We start from the raw sequence: 18,886 nt of genomic DNA, 5'->3' as shown, positions 1-18,886 counted from the left end.
CCGGAAACATCGTGCCACTGTGACCAACTATAGAGAATCAAATTACCTCAGATCCTCCCGCCCCCGCCATGACGTCACGGACATGACCGCTAGCTTCAAGGTAATTCCAAGGCTGTACCCGCTAAATCGCTGAATTACGTGATCCAAGGACTGAGGATTTATTATCAGACGTGTGTCGAGATAGAGGAGTCTGCCTGAGTCATCCCTGTGGACCACGTTGGGTATAAGTACACACTACAGCAGAGCTGCACTAGGTGTGTGTGGTGCCGTCAGTGCGGGGTTTGAAGTGTGTTGGGTAGTTTGACAATTCTGTGAGATGGCTGACTACTACTTGTGCAGAGTGAGGATTCAGGAAGTGGAACCATCGTAAAATGTGTTAGGATTACGCCCAGTGAAATGTTTGACTACAATGATGGGACCATAGACGTTTGTGAGTGATTAAAAACGATAAAAATCACTCTTGGGACAAGTCTCCGAATCGTATATAAATTTGTGATGAATAAAATGGGGACTTCTTTAAAAGGTATGTATCCTGGACCTCCATAATGAGATGAAATGTTTGGTTGAAATAGTGTTTATTATTTTCAAATACGGAAATTAACAGTGATGATAAATTTACTATGTGTATAATAGCTATGTGTATTATGTGTATTAGCTAACCAGTTTGAGGCTTTCATACAGCTAGAGTTCACTTGGCTACGATAGATTCCTCTTGAATTTTTGGGGAAGTATATTTACATATTCGTGCCATTTTAAGGCTAATGTAAAATTTGACAGTTTACATTTTAAAACCTAAATTATAATTTGAGTACTTGTTAAATGTAATAGGATTGATTTTACAAATCCTCTTTACTTAAAAAGTTTTTTCATCAGAAAAAATGCGAAATTAAAACAAAGTTTGAATTTGACACTGTAGATAATATTTGGGATGAAAACCAGCCGTAGGGAGTAACGGATTAAATGAATATTATGTTTACAAAACAGAACGTTAACCAGCACTCTGGAGTAAGAAGCGCCTATTAGCTAGATTCCTCTAGGGCTCGTAGAACGACATTTCATAAATTAACTTATTTCACATTACGTTAAAACATCTTCACCTCTATATTATTTGAAAACTATAGGCTCTGGCTATGCACACAAATTACCATCCATGGACCTTAAAGTTGTTGATTGTTCGTACTAAACCTGTTTTATAATAATTATCATCTTTTTTAACTAAATATGTCCTTAGGACTTACATTTTTATATAGAAAAAGTGTCACACGAAGAGGATGAAACGTTTGATTTTATATTACTTGCCCATTTTTGCAATGAAGATTTCAAAACTCTACACAATTCGAGCAGGTTTTAAAATATTTTTGTGGTACTTTCAAATCCCTTACATTTGCATGAACAAAATTACCATTTTTAACATTTTATCTTTTTAACATTTTATATAATTGCTTTATATAAACAATCCTTTGAACAATTACCTGACTTGTTTACTGTAACTCGGTCTTAATGATTATTGTTGAACAGCTGTTTTATTTAAGGAAATTGCTTAAGCCATAAAAACATTACCTAACCTAACAACTTACGAATTTATCCTAACACTAGCAGCTATACCCGTGCCTTGCAACAGGGTCAGAATGCAAAAAAAAACTATGTTGGTTCTCTGAAAATGCCTTATAAATGGTTTCTCTCCTAACACTTAATTTAGAAACGAAATTGAACTGTTTAACTTGGTAATAGTACGTTTTTGTTAACTCAGACTGTGAACACTTATTTAGGCTACCTAGGATACGAAACCAATGATAGAATTTAAGGTATAATCAAAATGTTTAATGATTTGTACTGTAAACGAATAGCTATCACAATAGTTCCAAACCTGTCAATAGTGTAATGTTCTAACATATTTTATTGGAATTATTATAGTCAAATGGAGATTCGTTTAGTCTGTAGGTTTGCTGTGGCAGGGGTATTACTGTTTACTCAAAAATATATCAAAAAATAATTATCATAATACTCAGGATAAGAGCCTAGGTTGACACGGCAATGATTATACAATGTTAATTATTTCTTATATCCATAAATAATTTATTTTACAAAAAAATATTATTACAGCATTTCACAAATATTAGAACAGATTCAGTATAAATCATAAACATAAACAAATGACGTAACTGAAAGAATAGTATATACTAATGACATAGTTTGACAGTTCCATTTAAGTAATGTTAAATAATATTAATTGTCATTCGGGTGAGTGACGTCATTTATTGAGCGGAACGAGCGAAACTATTATACCTCGACTCTTATGCATTTCGTAATACGCAAACTCCTCCTAGACGGCTGAAGCAATCGATTTAAATTTGTGCATGGTGACAAAGACCATATCGGTGAGTGCCAACATCTATATGGTGTTAAAAAATATCTCATGAACCCGTCCCACGGGGTCTCAAAGTTTCAATGTAATCCTTATGGAAGCAGTATTTGACACATAAAAATAAATTAACATTTTAAAGGCATAAAATCAGCTGTTGGCTTTTGAATGCAGTAGATCAAGAAATACTTGATAGCAATATTCCACAGATATTAGAACAGAAACTGTGAGGATCATAAATATAATCAAATGACGACACTAGCTTGAATCTTATACTAATAGCCTTAATATCTTGTTTGGACGTTTATTGACAGATCCATTTTGAATAATAAAACAAACATGTTTGCTTTCGGACCATCCAACTAAATTAACAGTTGAAGTTGTGTTTGAAATGTCCTATGCTTACTTAGGAAAAGCTAATTTTTAATCTTTTTAGTAGCCCGTGTATCATCGATGAATTGGTTTGTGAATTAATATATGAATCTTGTGATGTTTCAAAAGAACCAAACCAAGAGTTTTAATGCGATCAAAGTTTGACGTGTTTACATGGTAATAAATACATATTTTTAAATAATAGAGTCTTAGTTGATATTGTTTTTTTATGCGATAGGCTTACTTGAGAAAAGCTGAATTTTTTGTATTAGCTTTCATAAAAAAGTGATAAGTAAGTTAGTTTGAATGAAAACCATACACGTTAACAAAATTTACATATCATCCATACGCCGTTTCCTTCAATAATTAATAGTGGATTTTAGGATGTGTTTTAAATGCCGCTACGTAGCAAATAGTTAGATCTTGTCAATATCAAAAAGGACCACTAGGAAGGGCAGTTGCCCAGTTGCACCGATGGTCAGGGGTGGCCCTAATCTTGAACGCCCAGATGCACCGATGGTCATTTTAGGGTGATGCCCAGTTGGACCAGCGGCCAAAGATCCCTGACGCCCTCCCTTCCCATTGAAATGTTGTTAAACGTAGTTAGCACAGTTAGGTTAGGTTAGGTTGGGTTAGGTTAGGTTAGGTTAGATTTACAAAAAATACAAATCAGTAAATATATTTCAAAACAAAAAGATAAACGTTTTATGGAAAAATTATTTGATAAGGTGTGTTGATATCAAGTATATGTGTTTGTAATGTTTGTTTGTTACTCTTTACCCCGTAGCAAAAATAAGGGGTTAGCTGCTAGTTCCCTAAATATGGTAATTTTTAGCGCAGACTACATACGATTGAACGTAAAAGAGGGGATAGGTATATAAAAGCTTTCAAGGAGGGGAAGGAGCATCCAAACGTGACAAATTGTTGACCGCCGGTGCAACTGGACATTCTTGGGAGGGAGGACTTAGTCGACCCTTGCAAATTCCTTTGACCATTGGTGCAACCCTAGGAACCACCCTGCATCAGCCCTAGGAAGTACAACAATTTTAGCCAAAACCCAACGTCTTAGGCTGCGTTTACATTGGAAGCACGCTTGGGCAAGTTAAATGGTGGCGCACGCTTGGGCAAGCATGCAGTTGCCGATGGCGTGGTTATACTAGAGCAGAGCAACCAAGAGCAAGTGGTCGCCCCCACTAGTCACAGTAGGCCTACATCACAGATCAGTCAAAATTGAGATGTCAGATGATGCGGACATTGTGCTTGAAAATGGAGTTAATTTTGTATTATTAGACTCCGAACGTGTTGGAAGGAACGGGAAACTGTCAGTAGCCAAAATGGTAGAATCCGAAACTGTAATGGGTGGTTTCTAGATTTTCACGATCTGGAACTGTACCACCCTGTTTGAGAAAAAATTGATGACACACCCAGAAAGTTTTAAACTTAAAATGTTAATGCATATCTCCAAAAAAGCCCAATTTGACATCTCTCTGTTTTTTTACTCCCCTTCACTACGAAACAATGTGTAGCCAATCTAATTACCACAATATATCTACACAAATGTTGTCTTCACTTAAAACTATAATAATTATGAAGCTCGGTGGAGAAGGTCAATAACAATGTAATATGAACCCTGATGACTCCGCTCAATTTTGGGGATGATTCTGCGAACGCCCCCTAGTTTATGTTTATGATACATACCGTCTCCGTTTAATATGTTTGAACCAGCTGTGTGGAATTGTGAAACAAAATTCATTTTGACACTTTTTAATTCTACTTTTATATTTTTAAACTTTATAGGTTTGTTCTTTGTTACCATGGATACCATTAAACAATATTTACTTATACATCTCTCACCTCACGTTTTGAAAGCCCATGAGGCAGAGACCTAAATGATTATCAAAGCGGGAATAGTTCTATATGTATCCTCGGAGCTGTAGCTTCATTTGTGTGCAATTTGAGCCCAGTCGGTTCAGTAGTTTTTATGTTTAGCTCATACAAACACATAGACACACAGACAGACAGACACAAATAGGCAATATACCTAGAAGAAATATATTAATGTTTTTATTAGTTGATTTAGGGCTATGGCCCGAAAGCTTATGGTTAGTATCATAGATTAAAGGAGTATTATACAACGGGGTTTTTACAGAGTTTGTTGGTTAGAGTTACTTTACCTCAAATAAAATAAACATAATTTTAATTTCTTAGAACTAATGAAATTTTACTGTATTTTTAAAACTACTTCTGAATTAAGTCAAGCAATAATAAAAACAATGAACTGTGCTATTTTAACTTTCTACATTAATTTAACTATATATACTCAAAATAAGCTGCAAGTGAAGCGTTTAAGTGCATGTATACTCAATGGCATGATATAAATGTACAAAGTTACAACGACAATATACTTGATCCGCTCGAATATTTAGGTAGTAGTCTGCACACAAAAATAAAATAATATTAACGTCTATTAATGTTTTGTTATATACTTTTTGCTCGCTCCTGGAACCTGGGAGAAAGTAGTAAACCTCCCCATCAGCAAACCTGCAGACTCCATTTGCAGACCTGCAGCGAAATTCCATTTGCCTTGTGTTGGATTAGCATTAGTATATTTCCTTAAAATTGTCGGATGTACTTAAGTAACAGTAAGTGTATTTAAGTAACATTAGGTTTCATGAGTACGTAGGTTTAATGCTACAGGGAAGGCAATAAAGACGGTTTTTTTATAGAAACTGTAATAGCTTAGTATGAAATAAATACATTTGCTAAATTTGATCAAAATATATATAGCCTACATAAACAAGTAAACCACAATTAATTTACTTATTTCCCATAAGAATAGCATAGGAATTTCAAATTAAAATTTTTTGAGGTTTTTATGCAACCATTAACCCTGAAGAAGACCTTAAACATACTCAATTATTAGTTTTTAGCTATAAAAAATGGTCTAGAAAGAAATCAGTAAATTTTATATTTTGGGGAGAAAAAAAGTGAGGTAAACCTATTTTAACGAATTTCCTATTATATGATATAAGCTATTACCGTAGTACTCATGGTAAGACCTGGACTCGTGACCGATTTACTTTTCCGTTGTGAGGTCCCTAGAGACCAAAAACACCATCCGATCACATTTATATATACAGGGTGTCTCACGAGAGGTGTCTCAAATTGATTAAGGAAAAACGGCTTAACCTACAAGGATGAAATGAAATTATTTCCCGCTAAATCAACCCCAAGGAATAACGTAAAAATATTTTTAACTTTTACCCAATACAGGGTGTGCCAAATACTGAGGGCCACTAGTTCGAATCTCAGAATTTTCATGATTAAACATATGTCATGTTATGCACCATTTTAAAGGTATTTGATAGACAAACATTTTGGCAAAAACATAAATTAATTATCTTTTTTTGTTTAAAAATGGCGGCAGTTAAAAAAAAAAATATTTTTTTTAATACTTTGTTTCCTATACTAATACATTTAGCCCTTCTCCAGTTGTATTGTCTTACTAGTTATGAAATTAGCTTTACTTTGATATGCTACAAGTAACGGTTTTTGAAATGATAAAAATAAAAAAATAAAATTATTTTTTGGAAGTTTGCAAATGCTCATTGTTGAAAATTTGCAATTAGCAACATATGTCAAGTGGCACATCAATTTATTTCCTAACAACTTTGTAATTTACACTTACATCGTATCTCTTTTAGTTTTTGTGTAAATAACAAAAAACCCAATTTTCCTATATCAAATGCATGTTACTTGGGTTTAACAATAAAGGCCCCGTTTCATTAGGTGTTGAACCATGGCTGAACCACGTCAAACCCAAATAACATGCATTTGATATAGGAAAATTAGGTTTTTTGTTATTCAAGAAAATTCAACTGGAGAAGGGCTAAATGCATTAGTATAAGAAACACAGAGTACTAAAAAAATTACATTTTTCTCAAAAAAAAAAAAAAAAAAAAAAAAACTGCTGCCACTTTGAAACGGAAAAAGATAATTCATTTCTGTTTTTTCCTAAATGTTTGTCTATCAAATACCTTTAAAATGATGTATAACATGACAAATGTTTACATTTGAAAATTCCGAGATTCGAACTAGTGACCCTCAGTCTTTGTCACAACCTGTATTGGGAAAAAGTAAAAATATTTTTATGTTATTCCTTTGGGTTGATTTAGTGGGAAATAATTTCATTTCATCCTTGTACGTTAAGCCGTTCTTCCGTAATCAATTTGAAACACCTCTCGTTAGACACCCTGTATATGGTCCGTAGAAGTGTATAGTCAATGGTTTTGTCCATTGCAATTATTAATAAAAAATAAAGTCACCATTATGAATCGGCAGGTTAAACTGATTATAATTAATTTTGTTACAGATGTTTCGAATCAGTCTCCATCTCCTACGACCAATGATTATTACAAAGCCATTACCAATTACATTATCGGACTGAGCGAAGCCACATAGTGTGTGGTGAAACATAGTTTTAGAGTAAATAATGTGATATTATTCGGTATAGCAAGTGTGATATTTTTAAAATAAAATGTAACAAATCTACTGTTCTGTTCTGTTTTACTAGTTCATATTAAAAGAAGTAAGCTAAATCTATTTGGTAATACCAACCTGAAATAAAACATATCTTTTGATATTTTATTGTAGAAACTTATTTAAAAAGTTTTGATCACTGCTTAAAATTGTGATAGTTTGTTAACACAGATTTTATGACGATAAAATGAGTAAATCGATGAAATATAAAAAAAAACTAATAGAAAATTATTTTGAAAAGTAGGTCAGTATTTTGATGCTTAATTCGATCTTTTCCATCGTAAAATATTTTGATCTCTTTGGAAATAACAGAAAACAAGAACATTGAAACAAATAAAAACTACCTAATGTTCATATTGTTATAAAGAGCACAGTCAACATTTTATTCAGCCAGTTAAACCAATCTAGGAAACAAAAAGTTTTCAAAAAATCTTCATTCGAAGAATATGCGAATGTACAACTAGAAACAGCATAAAATATCTGTTGGTTTCCTACCTTGGCGCCTTCAACACAGCGTCCAAGACAATATACTTCAACAACGCTTCAACGTACTAATGTAGTAAGTATCAACTGAAGGCAAAATAAAACCTGCAACATAACCAGAACATCTAATATCACAAGTTTCGGCATTGTTTACCCTATAACACAAAACATTTTTAATTTAAACATCTTGTTGAAAGGTATCAAATCCAAGTTTGTTGTATCATAGATTAAATCACAATCCTTTATAAATTTATTATCATACCTATTGGTTTAGCTGAATACAATGTTTATTTATGTTGCAGTCCTGTACGTATATTTAATACATTTTTACTATAAATCTTTTGACTGAATACCTTGTTTGTAAACTAGTGTGTCGCCTGATAATTTAACTGAAGATTAGGGAACAATTTAGACAGTTGTCCTTATATAAACGAGAAACATTTATTTAATCATCATCAACGCAAGGCTTGCCGAACATGAAAGAAACTTCATAAAACGTACAAGACATTACATTAATAAGTCTATTGCAGTACAAGGCCACACTAAAACTATTTTTTTAGTGTGGCCTTGTTACAGTATCCAAGGACGATGGTTGCATATAGCACTATGGTCTATTGAATTCAGTTTCAGTTTCGGGTCAAAATATATTAAACTAAATTTTTCTTTTATTATCTGTTATCATAACTTGATAAAGGCTAGTAAAATAAAATTACGATATCAATTTTAAGTGCAATAATAAATTATAAAGATAAAATACCCTAGCCGCAGCAAACCTGCAGAATATGCAAAATGTCATTTGCTCTATAAAGTTTTCCGTGAAATATTTCCTTGCATTTGTCAGATGTACTCCCTACTAGTAGTGTACCCATTTATCGAAATCGAGTAAGTATTAAAGGAGTGAATTTAAGATGAATAACTCTCACATAGTCATCGATTAATTAACATTATTAAAGATTGCGTAACTACTGGAAGTAATCCATTGAGTGCGGTGAACTGCCTTGACAGACTTTTAAAGGTAACTTGTGGTTTATATTCCTGGAGGAAGTTTCCAGCAAGTGTCACCAGTTGATCTGCACTGTATGCTGTCAGGACTTCTATTATGGACAATTGTTTAATCTTTCCACTCTTTGGAATTTAATTCATCGTTTCAGCGAATTTCCCATATAGGGAACAATTTATTACCGTAGGTCTCATGGTAAGACCTGGACCCGGGACCGATTTACTTTTTCATTTTGATGTCCCCAGAAGACAAAAACACCATCTGTTCAAATTTTTATATATGCAAGTTTTATATACATCACGTTTTATATCTATACTAGTGTACATGTTGCTCGAAATCGTGCAATTGCAAAGAAGTACAAGAGTTATTTATAAACAAACAACTTGTTTAAAAAATAATAATACTCATAATTCCGATGAGTTTAAAAGAGTCAACTAAAAGGTTATTAACTAATGGAAATACTCACAATTTACATAACAATCCTATTCCAGTTTAAAGGGTTAATTATTAACAATCAAACTAACCATGGACGGGAAAAGGTAAGCTTACAATTTAAGTCAACGTAAAAAGGCTGTCAGCTTTTATAAAGTACCATGCCTAAGTTATTTAGCCAATTTGTAGACAATAAGGTGTAGGCTACTTTAAACTCTACAGGACAGAGTTAGACAAAAACTGGCAGAATTCTGAAATGGTGTTATTTATCATAGACTTACTCATATGCCAAATCCTTAAAATAAAAATTCAATAACTAATAACTTATATCATTAAACACAAACCAATGTCCAAAACTATACACATTTTTAATACAACATAGATAATTTACGTGACATTGACGGTTTAGAATTAACATGTTCTTCTTCTCACTATTAATTTTTGCTTGGCAACGGGAAAAATCTGTTTCATAATCATTGAAATAGATTTATAATAATTTATCCATCATAAAGTTTAAGATTAAATAAACCTACCACATAGTTGTTTAATTTTTTGAATCAGCTGTCTGAAATTGTGAAATAGGCATTTGACAGTTCTGGTTGTTTACATTTAAATGTCAAAGCAGATGTAAACATTGTGAATTTTCTTATGCTTCCATGGAGACAAATTATTAATATTTAATTTCTGACAACTGCTTGAGTTTCATAAAAATTTTTGATTACCATGTTAATCTTATGGAGAAATACAAAACTTTAAAGGACCCCAGGGCCTCACTCTCTAATTATTTCGCTCTTTGTTGTTAATTGTTACGCTCTTTCCAATGACACCAAATACTTGTCAATCGGTTCAGTAGTTTCGGAGGAGTAATTGTCACAAAAATCCTGCTTGCGTTAAATAAGTATATAAATAACTATATATATAAAATTACAGTTTGTCTGTACATTGCTTAGAATCATGCAGTTTTTGGTTATTTTTACGTTTCATAGCCTAAGAAAGCCGAAACAAGTCTTATCTCAATCTCTGTCCGTCTGTCTGTTTGTCTGATTGTCTGTTTGTCCATTCTGTGGTTCCGTCTGTAACGCCAAAATGTCATTTTACGCGGCCTACTCCTAGAAAACTAGAGTACCGATCAAGGTTCTAATCATTTTTCTGTATTTACTGGATTGGTGAGAGTCTCTTTGGCTATAAAAAAATTGCCTCGCTTCTTTGAAAATAAAATAACGAACCACCAAAAACCCAATCTTGTTCGATTTTTGTCAAATTTTCTCCCAATTTACAGTACTTAAATTTCGACAACGATATCGGTACTTTTCCAACTTAAGAAGTAAAATTACAAACGTCCAAAACTCCAGATTTGTGCTTTTTTTGTCACATTTCCTCCGAATATTTGCTAGATATATGTACCGATTATCGTTTAGAGATTACGTAATCTTTTAAATAAGAAACATTTGTTTGGATAAAGGTGGTTTCTTCAAACTGTCATTAATATGTTAACATTAAAAGTTGCTTATAAATAATGCTATTAATGGGAAATAACTTTGATTTACGAAAACTAAAAAAAAAAACAAGGGATATTAATAACTTTGTTACTACACCACATTAAGTGAAAGTTTTTTTAAGCAAACCATAGTGAGTGTTTACATTGTTAACGTTACATTTTACATGTTTTGTGGCCTGTGTATTTATTTATTTGCCAACGGATTAACACCTATAATACAGTTTGATTAGAAGGACAGTTTGAATTGGTTGTAAGTACTATAGTTCTTTTCTTAAATGTAAACGTTGGTTTTTGGTACTGATACTTTTCCTTAGAACCGGTGGTAGCATTAAGAATCATTTTTACGTACAAACACATTACTATTTACAAGTATAGTTATCGTTATTGCTGCACCTTATTTCTTATTAAATTTAATCGATGTCTTACTGTATAATTTTTGCATTTTCTGTCTGGACTCCAAAATTAGTCATAGTTTATGCTATGAAAATGATAAAACATTATTGAAAGATTTTTTTTTAGCAAACCATCATGAATGTTTAAAGCTTGGCGTTGGTAACGTATCAATATTTTGTGGACTGTGTATTTATTTACTTATTTATATATTTGCCAACGGATTTACACCAATTTTACAGTTTGATTAGGCCTAAAGACGATTATCATAAAATTTAATGACACTATCAAAACTTTCAAATAATTATTTTGTTTGTAATTTGCTTTGGTTAAAGCGTAGCAAATCCCCTAATTCAATTTTGTATTTATGTGCGTATGTATGTTGGTAACGCATTAATATCCTTATTTCTTAGTGTTTCGTGGAAAAGACAAGAGCGCCTTTTCAACCCGATTAAAGTGAATTAGTCGGTGGCTCAGTCGGTAGAGTCGCGGACTTCGGGCCCAAGGCAGTGATGTCGTGGGTTCGGATGTTCGGATCCTGGTCACTGCCACTAAAATTTATCAGTACAGTTCACCTTTGTCCTGTACCGCCTTGCTTTGCTGTAAACGTTCCACGCACGGGCGGTTAGTCTATGTGAAGGGGCTAATGCAAGGTTCAAAGAGGCCACCAACCTCTTTTTTAAAAGTAAAGTAGTAAAGTGTGCAGTAGTGAGGTTGAGGTAGTATTTTAACTACTTTTAACCAGTGTCAAAAGTAACTTTCAATTACAGGTCTACCTTAGGGCTATGCCTCATAAATCTATAAAGCAATTCCTTTTACAAATGCAAGGTTAAAAGAGGTCGCCAACCTCTTTTTTAAAAGTAAAGTAGTAAAGTATGCAGTAGTGAGGTTGAGGTAGTAGTTTAACTACTTTCAACCAGTGTTAAAAGTAACTTTCAATTACAGGCCTACCTTAGGGCTATGCCTCATAGATCTATAAAGCAATTCCTTTTATCATTAGATATAAAATATGGACTAACACGATCGGGTGACATTTAATTGCGAAGCATTCGTTTTGGCTTTGAAACTGTCAGATATTGTATTTGCGAATATTCCTATACAGTAATAGTTTTGCCAGCATATCTGGAAAAATGCACACTAAATATGCAAACTAACTCCTGTTCTGAATATAAGGTTTCAACTTACTACAAGATTCCCGTACGTAGAACGGGCAAACAGCTAGTATACATATAAAAGGCAAAGCCCTCCCTGACTCACTAATCACTAATTCTCCTACTTCCAATTTACCTAGGAGGTTGAAATTTGGTACACTGATTCTTATAAATAAATAAAAAATAAGCAATAACTAGGAAAATTGGGCAATTTTTAATCTGATCTGACTTCCGGGCTCTGTCCTCAGCCCCAGTTTGGCTCTGGAGTTGCCTGAGTTAACCATAAGATTTTCATATTTAAAAGGAATTCATGAATCTTAACAGCTGTTTCGATTAAACAAGTTGTTTATATAATGTTCAATAGCATTATAAAGTTGCAAGGTTTACCAACATGGTGCAGCATTATAAACAGCTATTTTGAACAAAGCAGCAACAAATCCTGTGATACACGAGAACTGTCAAATAATAAATTCTTGTGGTATCGTGCAAATAAGGAAATTTTTTATTTTAGGTGCATAATTCATCAACTTATTGACTTTATTTTTCAATTTTGTATAAAAAGGTATTGTGTCTGGGAAACGGAGTGACATGTAAATAGTTTTACTGCATTACTGATCAAGTCAATGACTTGGATGGAAGGAACTATATTATAGCTATGAATGTTTAGAGTATGTCAATAACGTAAATACCCCCGCCGCAGCAAACCTGCAGACTAAGCGAATTTCCATATACACGGCTGGAATTCCACTAAATTATTCCCTTAAAATTGTCAGATTTATTTCCTATTTTAATATCATTAATATTAATGAGTACTTAGGTTTGCTGCTACAGGGAAGAAAATAGGGGGTTTTAATTAAAATATTAACAGCTTAGAATGAAGTAAAATAAAATTGTATTAAAATATGTTTATAGATAAGCAAGCTACAACAGTGTATTTATTCTCCATAAGAATAACATGGTAATTTTAAATTTACACTATTTTGCGATTTTTTCCGTAACCGTTAGGCATGCAACAATGCTTCTATATACTAAATTATTACTAGTGTCCCTGTTGCTCGAAATCGAGCAATTGCTAAGTATTACAGGCATTATTTTAAACGAATAACAGTCATAATTTTTGATGACTTTAAAAAGATTTGACTCAAAGATAATGGAATACTCAAGATGTACATAACAGATCGTTATAATCAACATTTCTTGTAAATATCTTATCATTTTTCAAAAGCTGATCTGGTTTTTTTTTGTTTTCTACAAATAGCCTTACTCTTAGCCGCTTTAGGTTGTCCATAATAACGATTATAAATATAAAAAAAACACATTATTCCTTTTTCTTCTCCTTTTGGTGGTGTTCTATGACTTTCTTATGTTTCCATAGTTTGCAAATCGGCTCTTTCAATGATTACTAAGAAATGCAGCATAGTGTTAATTCAGTTTTCTTTTTAGTATATAAATTTATCCAGGCTCTCTCGTTTTTTTCCATTGCAATATTTACGCCAACCCAAATTCAAATAGAAACTATTTCATTTCAACCAAGTAAGTAAATGTTTGTAGCTAACTAACTGTTAAATTAGCAAATTTATTGACTGTTTACAATTACCATATGTTCTTCTTCTCACTTTTAATTTCTGGCAACAGCTGGAGTTTCAAAACAGTTTTGTTTCCCATGATAATCTTATGGAGAAATATGGACTTTTAAAGGGCCTCAGGGCCTCACCCTCTAATTATTTCCAAAAAAAGAAAGTTTCCTGCACAACTTCACGTTAAGCTCTTTCCAATGGCACCAAGAACATGTAAATCGGTTCAGTAGTTTCGGAGGAGTAATTGTCACAAAAAACCTGCTTGCGTATTAAATAAGTATAGATAAAACAAATTTTAGGAATTAAATGATTGGGTTTGTATACAAGAAATAACTGTTTGATGACATTCAATATTAATTCAAAACATTCAGTGTTAAGAAAAGAGTAATTGTTTTTCACATTATTGGTACGCTTTAACCGAAATACTGTAGGCCTACTCTTCTTGATATCCCACACTTCATCTCCGTGGGTCAGATCTAGCTAGTCAGCTAGTCAAGGTCTGGGTGTAGTTCATGCTAGAGTTGTCACCGATAAGATCGATGTCTAAGGGCATCGACCGGTGATGTATCGATGTTAACTATCGATACTATCCATGGTGATGTATCCGTGTCTCTATCGCATTCTCGTGTTCGTCGTGTTGGACACGTAGGGGGGGCTGTAGTCCATCTTATGGCTCGCTACTTTTCTCTAGTACTTTTGATACATATCAGGATTCCTCTAGATTTTCAAGGATTAACTATCATTATATACTAATAATGATATACGATTATTTTATTGGCTGTGGCTAGATCGTTTGATTTAAATGATTTATACATCTTCGGCTGATCGTCATTATTTAGTTTAGTCAAAACCACTATATGTCTAACCACTCATCTGTCTGTCATATTTTTGAACCAAAGATTGTATGTAAAACAGGATTAAAATTACATATAATTTTAAAATATTATTTAGCTCTATCGATTATTCCGTTAATTGGGCCTCAGTTAAACCTCATTGGTTACGTTGTCGCTGCGCACATTGTTGTTTACAATAGTTTTTTACCCAAAATAGTAAACGTGATAAGCAAACCACGATGTCTTCCATGTTATGATTATGGAAGATAAGCTTATGTACATGACTTTTTTGGGGAATTATTGTCAAAGCACTCAATTAGTACTTTAGGAATTAAACAGCAAACAGAATATTTGGCTCTATCAAGAAAACCAAAATCGTTGTGTTGCAAAAAAACAAGTTAAGCACCCATGAAGCACAATGTTATTCATATTAAGGAGGGGAAGGCTTATAAAAACAATTTTTATGTTAAACCTGTTATTACAATTAATTATTTTAAACACATATTCCTTATAAATTAGCTTAGTATGTGGAGTAGCTCCTTTGGAAGGTTTTTATTTTAATTTATAAACAGTACTTCATAACTTACTTTAAATTGCAGCATGTAGCTATTGTTGTACCACAGTACCATACACTTATTATTCCGTTAGTCTAAAACTCGATGAGTCTAGAGTAGAGGGTAGATATTAATTAAGTTGCCCAAACAACTTATTAGCAGTCTAACCGCTGTGCCGCTGCAGGTATCAGACTCGGGCTCGTTTAGACAAAACATCACTGCTCCTTTCCTGGTACTCGTAGCTTAAAACCTACCAGTGTACTAATCTACTAATCATGTTTCTGATAATTTTAGTAGTCCAAACCACACAGCCCCCAAGGATATCCTAAGCTTTAGATCTACCAGTTTGAGTTTACCAACCCCGCAGTTCCCACGTCAGCATCGCGTCGCACGTAGCTGTAGGTCAGTCCCTGATGTAATACATGTGGTCGGAGAGCGCGGCTTGTCCGTGTCTAGTGTGCGGCTATAAATCCGCATATATGTAAATCTCCAGTCAGATGTTCAAGACCTTGAGCTTCTCCCACGCTAGAGGTCGCTCTGCACCAGCTACCTCAATGACCTCGCTACAAACCTTAATACCTCAATACCTCACCCCCGTTGGCTACATCACTAGCTCACCACAAACCTTAATACCTCAATACCTCACCCCCATTGGCTACATCACTAGCTCACCACAAACCTTAATACCTCAATACCTCACCCCCGTTGGCTACATCACTAGCTCACCACAAACCTTAATACCTCAATACCTCACCCCCATTGGCTACATCACTAGCTCACCACAAACCTTAATACCTCAATACCTCACCCCCGTTGGCTACATCACTAGCTCACCACAAACCTTAATACCTCAATACCTCACCCCCATTGGCTACATCACTAGCTCACCACAAACCTTAATACCTCAATACCTCACCCCCGTTGGCTACATCACTAGCTCACCACAAACCTTAATACCTCAATACCTCACCCCCATTGGCTACATCACTAGCTCACCACAAACCTTAATACCTCAATACCTCAACCCCGTCGGCAACAAAACGAAGCTATGGGGAAAAGCATGTTGGGAATTTAATAAATGACTTAAAATGTGGTTTAATTAATAGTGTTTTTTATGACTAGGACAAAAGGTATGGGTTACGTTACAAGTATTACAACAGTTATAGTAAAAACATACTAGTATAACTTGAATATCATTTAAGTTATTACAAATTCATTTAAAGTATAAAAAATACTGTATCATTATAAAAGAATGATAAGTTTGAGATTATTAGCAAGCAATTGCGGCTTAGCTATGCGAATCAAAAAGCCTAATGTCCTGATATGAACAATTCAATTGTTTGATAAATTATTCCGTGATATCAGTCAATGATTTCCTCACACACATTCCCACGACCCTTGCCTGTGGTAACAGACGTGAGGGTCATGGGCGTAGTACTGTACTCTCCACTCTCTACTCTCTTCCTCAGACAATCAAATAACTTACTATTGCATCAACGCTATATGACATTCGGGAGGAAAGACAGTGTGTTATAAAGAATATCAGAAAGTGTCTAGAAGTCATTTTGTCCAATGACTCATTTAATCAAAAATATTTTCTACTTAACAATGGCACTTCTACTTAACAAATTCCAATGGCAGAAGCATTGGGTGTTATAAGCCAGGATGACAGATAACGTAGCTGCAGCACTTTTTTAATTCACACACATAGCCTAGTGTAATAAGTGAAATCACTAGTCATAATTGAAAGCATCACATTATCATTTTCTTAATTTAACCATGGTAATTTTATTTTTAATACCAATGAACACAGATGTAATGTCTGGCTGTAACCATAGTCGAAGATATAAGTTACCTAGTCAGTTCTCTCTGATAATTCTTTAGCTAGTCATAAAAAGGAATTGAAAATGAAACAAGTTTATAATCTTCAAGGTTTAAAACCGTGCAACACCGGTGCAGGATCAATAAATTCCACAGCCTGCAGCCAGAGCCAATTTAAAGATAATTCTTCTTCTTTATCAAGTCAGTTCGTAATTTGCTCGGCGACCGCGAGATGGTGATACTGTCTTGTTCAGATGTCGCAAATAAACAAGTTCCAACACGACGAGCTCCTCAAGACTCTAACCTACAACCACGGCTGCTCGGAGGTTCGGAATATATCATACACAGAAGTGACGTTTCTTACCGTTTTGGTTTGTATGAATATGCTATTACTGTGGTAAAATAAAAATTGTGTGCAAGGCTTTATATTTCAAATCATCATTGCAAAAGTGATATAATTGGGTTAAAATAAAACAAAAATCAAGAACAATATCTCTCCTAAAAATGCCTCTTTAGCCAAATACCCACCAATTTGTTTTTTTGTGGTTTATTTCTCAAAAACTATTTGAGATACAGTTATCTTGATGAAACTTAGTACACAATTTTATCAAGTCACAATGTGTTCACGAAAAAATAATCATTACAAAATATTGTTTTGTTCCAAAATGATAACTATTTTTAATTTTATAACTTAAACTAATAAAAAACGGCTGATTTTATGAAAAAAAAAATGCAGAGAACACTTTTATTTAGCATTTCAAACGATACTAAGTTTGAAAAGGTCAACTAAATAATAGATGAGAAATGACGATTTTCAGCTGTACAGGCCAGGCAAAAAATCCATGTGGGCAGGGTTTGCCTAATTTATCAGCTATTTATTATTCGATATTTTCGAATTATAAAATATAAAATGGCTGTCATTTTGAAACCAAACAATATTTTCTAAGGAATAGTCCCTTTGTGAACATATTGTGACTTGGCAAAATTGTATACACAGTTGCATTAATGTATCTCAAATAGATTTTGAGAAATAAATTAAAAACACAAAACAAATGTTATTCTACATTTTCGTTTTTTTACTCAATAAACCTATGCACTTACTTACGGTACTGTATTATCATTGTTATTATTTTAAACATATTATCAAATGCTTGAAACAGGCTCAAATCGTTAAAGATTAATAATATCAAAGTATTGAGAGTGCAGACAAAGCATTTGTGGTTTATACTCTTTTTAAACACTGTAATGAAAATCATTGTGTTACGTAAGCACCTTGTATCATTAACGAACGCTAGGTACCCATAACTGTTGTCATACTTTAGGACAGAGAACTCAACTCAAAACTCTTTAACTAAACAAAATGTATTCCTAATCCAAAAGTTATACTCCAATGCAACTAGTGTTAATAAAGACCAAAAACAGAGACAATTAAAAAATTATTACTTGTTTCATTTAGAAAAAAATAAATTTAAAAAATAACTCCAAGTAAGAATAATGAAAACTATTATATATCTTGGAGGTAAAATATAGAGCCATTGAAAAGTTAGCACAAGATTTTAAAGCAACACGTTCAGTCTACACCCACATCATATTTCGGAACACAACAGCTTTTTCTTTAAAATATATGCTCCATAATGCTACACAATTTTAAGTTTTTGTATGAAGGTGTTTCATGAAGGATTTGCCGATATAGTAGTTTTAGCCTTAAATTTAAAGTTGTAATATAAATAATATTATTTTTCATGTTTGGGGAATTAAAAAAAAAATAGAAAGAACGTGTATAAGTGTATGGATGTATTAAATGTTAAGAAAACTGAACCTGTATAAAGTTTGTACCCTCTTTTATCAACGCGGTTGTTGAATCTGGTCACGGA

At 33.4% G+C, this 18,886-nt stretch overlaps 1 long non-coding RNA gene across 1 annotated transcript; it reads left to right on the top strand.

Moving 5' to 3' along the window:
- Nucleotides 1-211: 211 nt before the first annotated feature.
- On the top strand, nucleotides 212-7,285 carry LOC128992962 (uncharacterized). Its single transcript, XR_008490746.1, has 2 exons — nucleotides 212-523; nucleotides 7,107-7,285. It is a non-coding gene; the product is annotated as an uncharacterized LOC128992962 (long non-coding RNA).
- The last annotated feature ends 11,601 nt before the right edge of the window (nucleotides 7,286-18,886 follow it).

The sequence above is a fragment of the Macrosteles quadrilineatus genome, unplaced genomic scaffold (genome assembly GCF_028750875.1).
Source record: "Macrosteles quadrilineatus isolate MER2022 unplaced genomic scaffold, UCM_ALF_1.0 Scaffold_1__1_contigs__length_201487025, whole genome shotgun sequence".
Lineage (NCBI taxonomy): Eukaryota > Metazoa > Arthropoda > Insecta > Hemiptera > Cicadellidae > Macrosteles > Macrosteles quadrilineatus.
The sequence above is the reverse complement of the archived record's forward strand: the minus strand, read 5'-3'. Positions and strand labels throughout refer to the sequence as shown.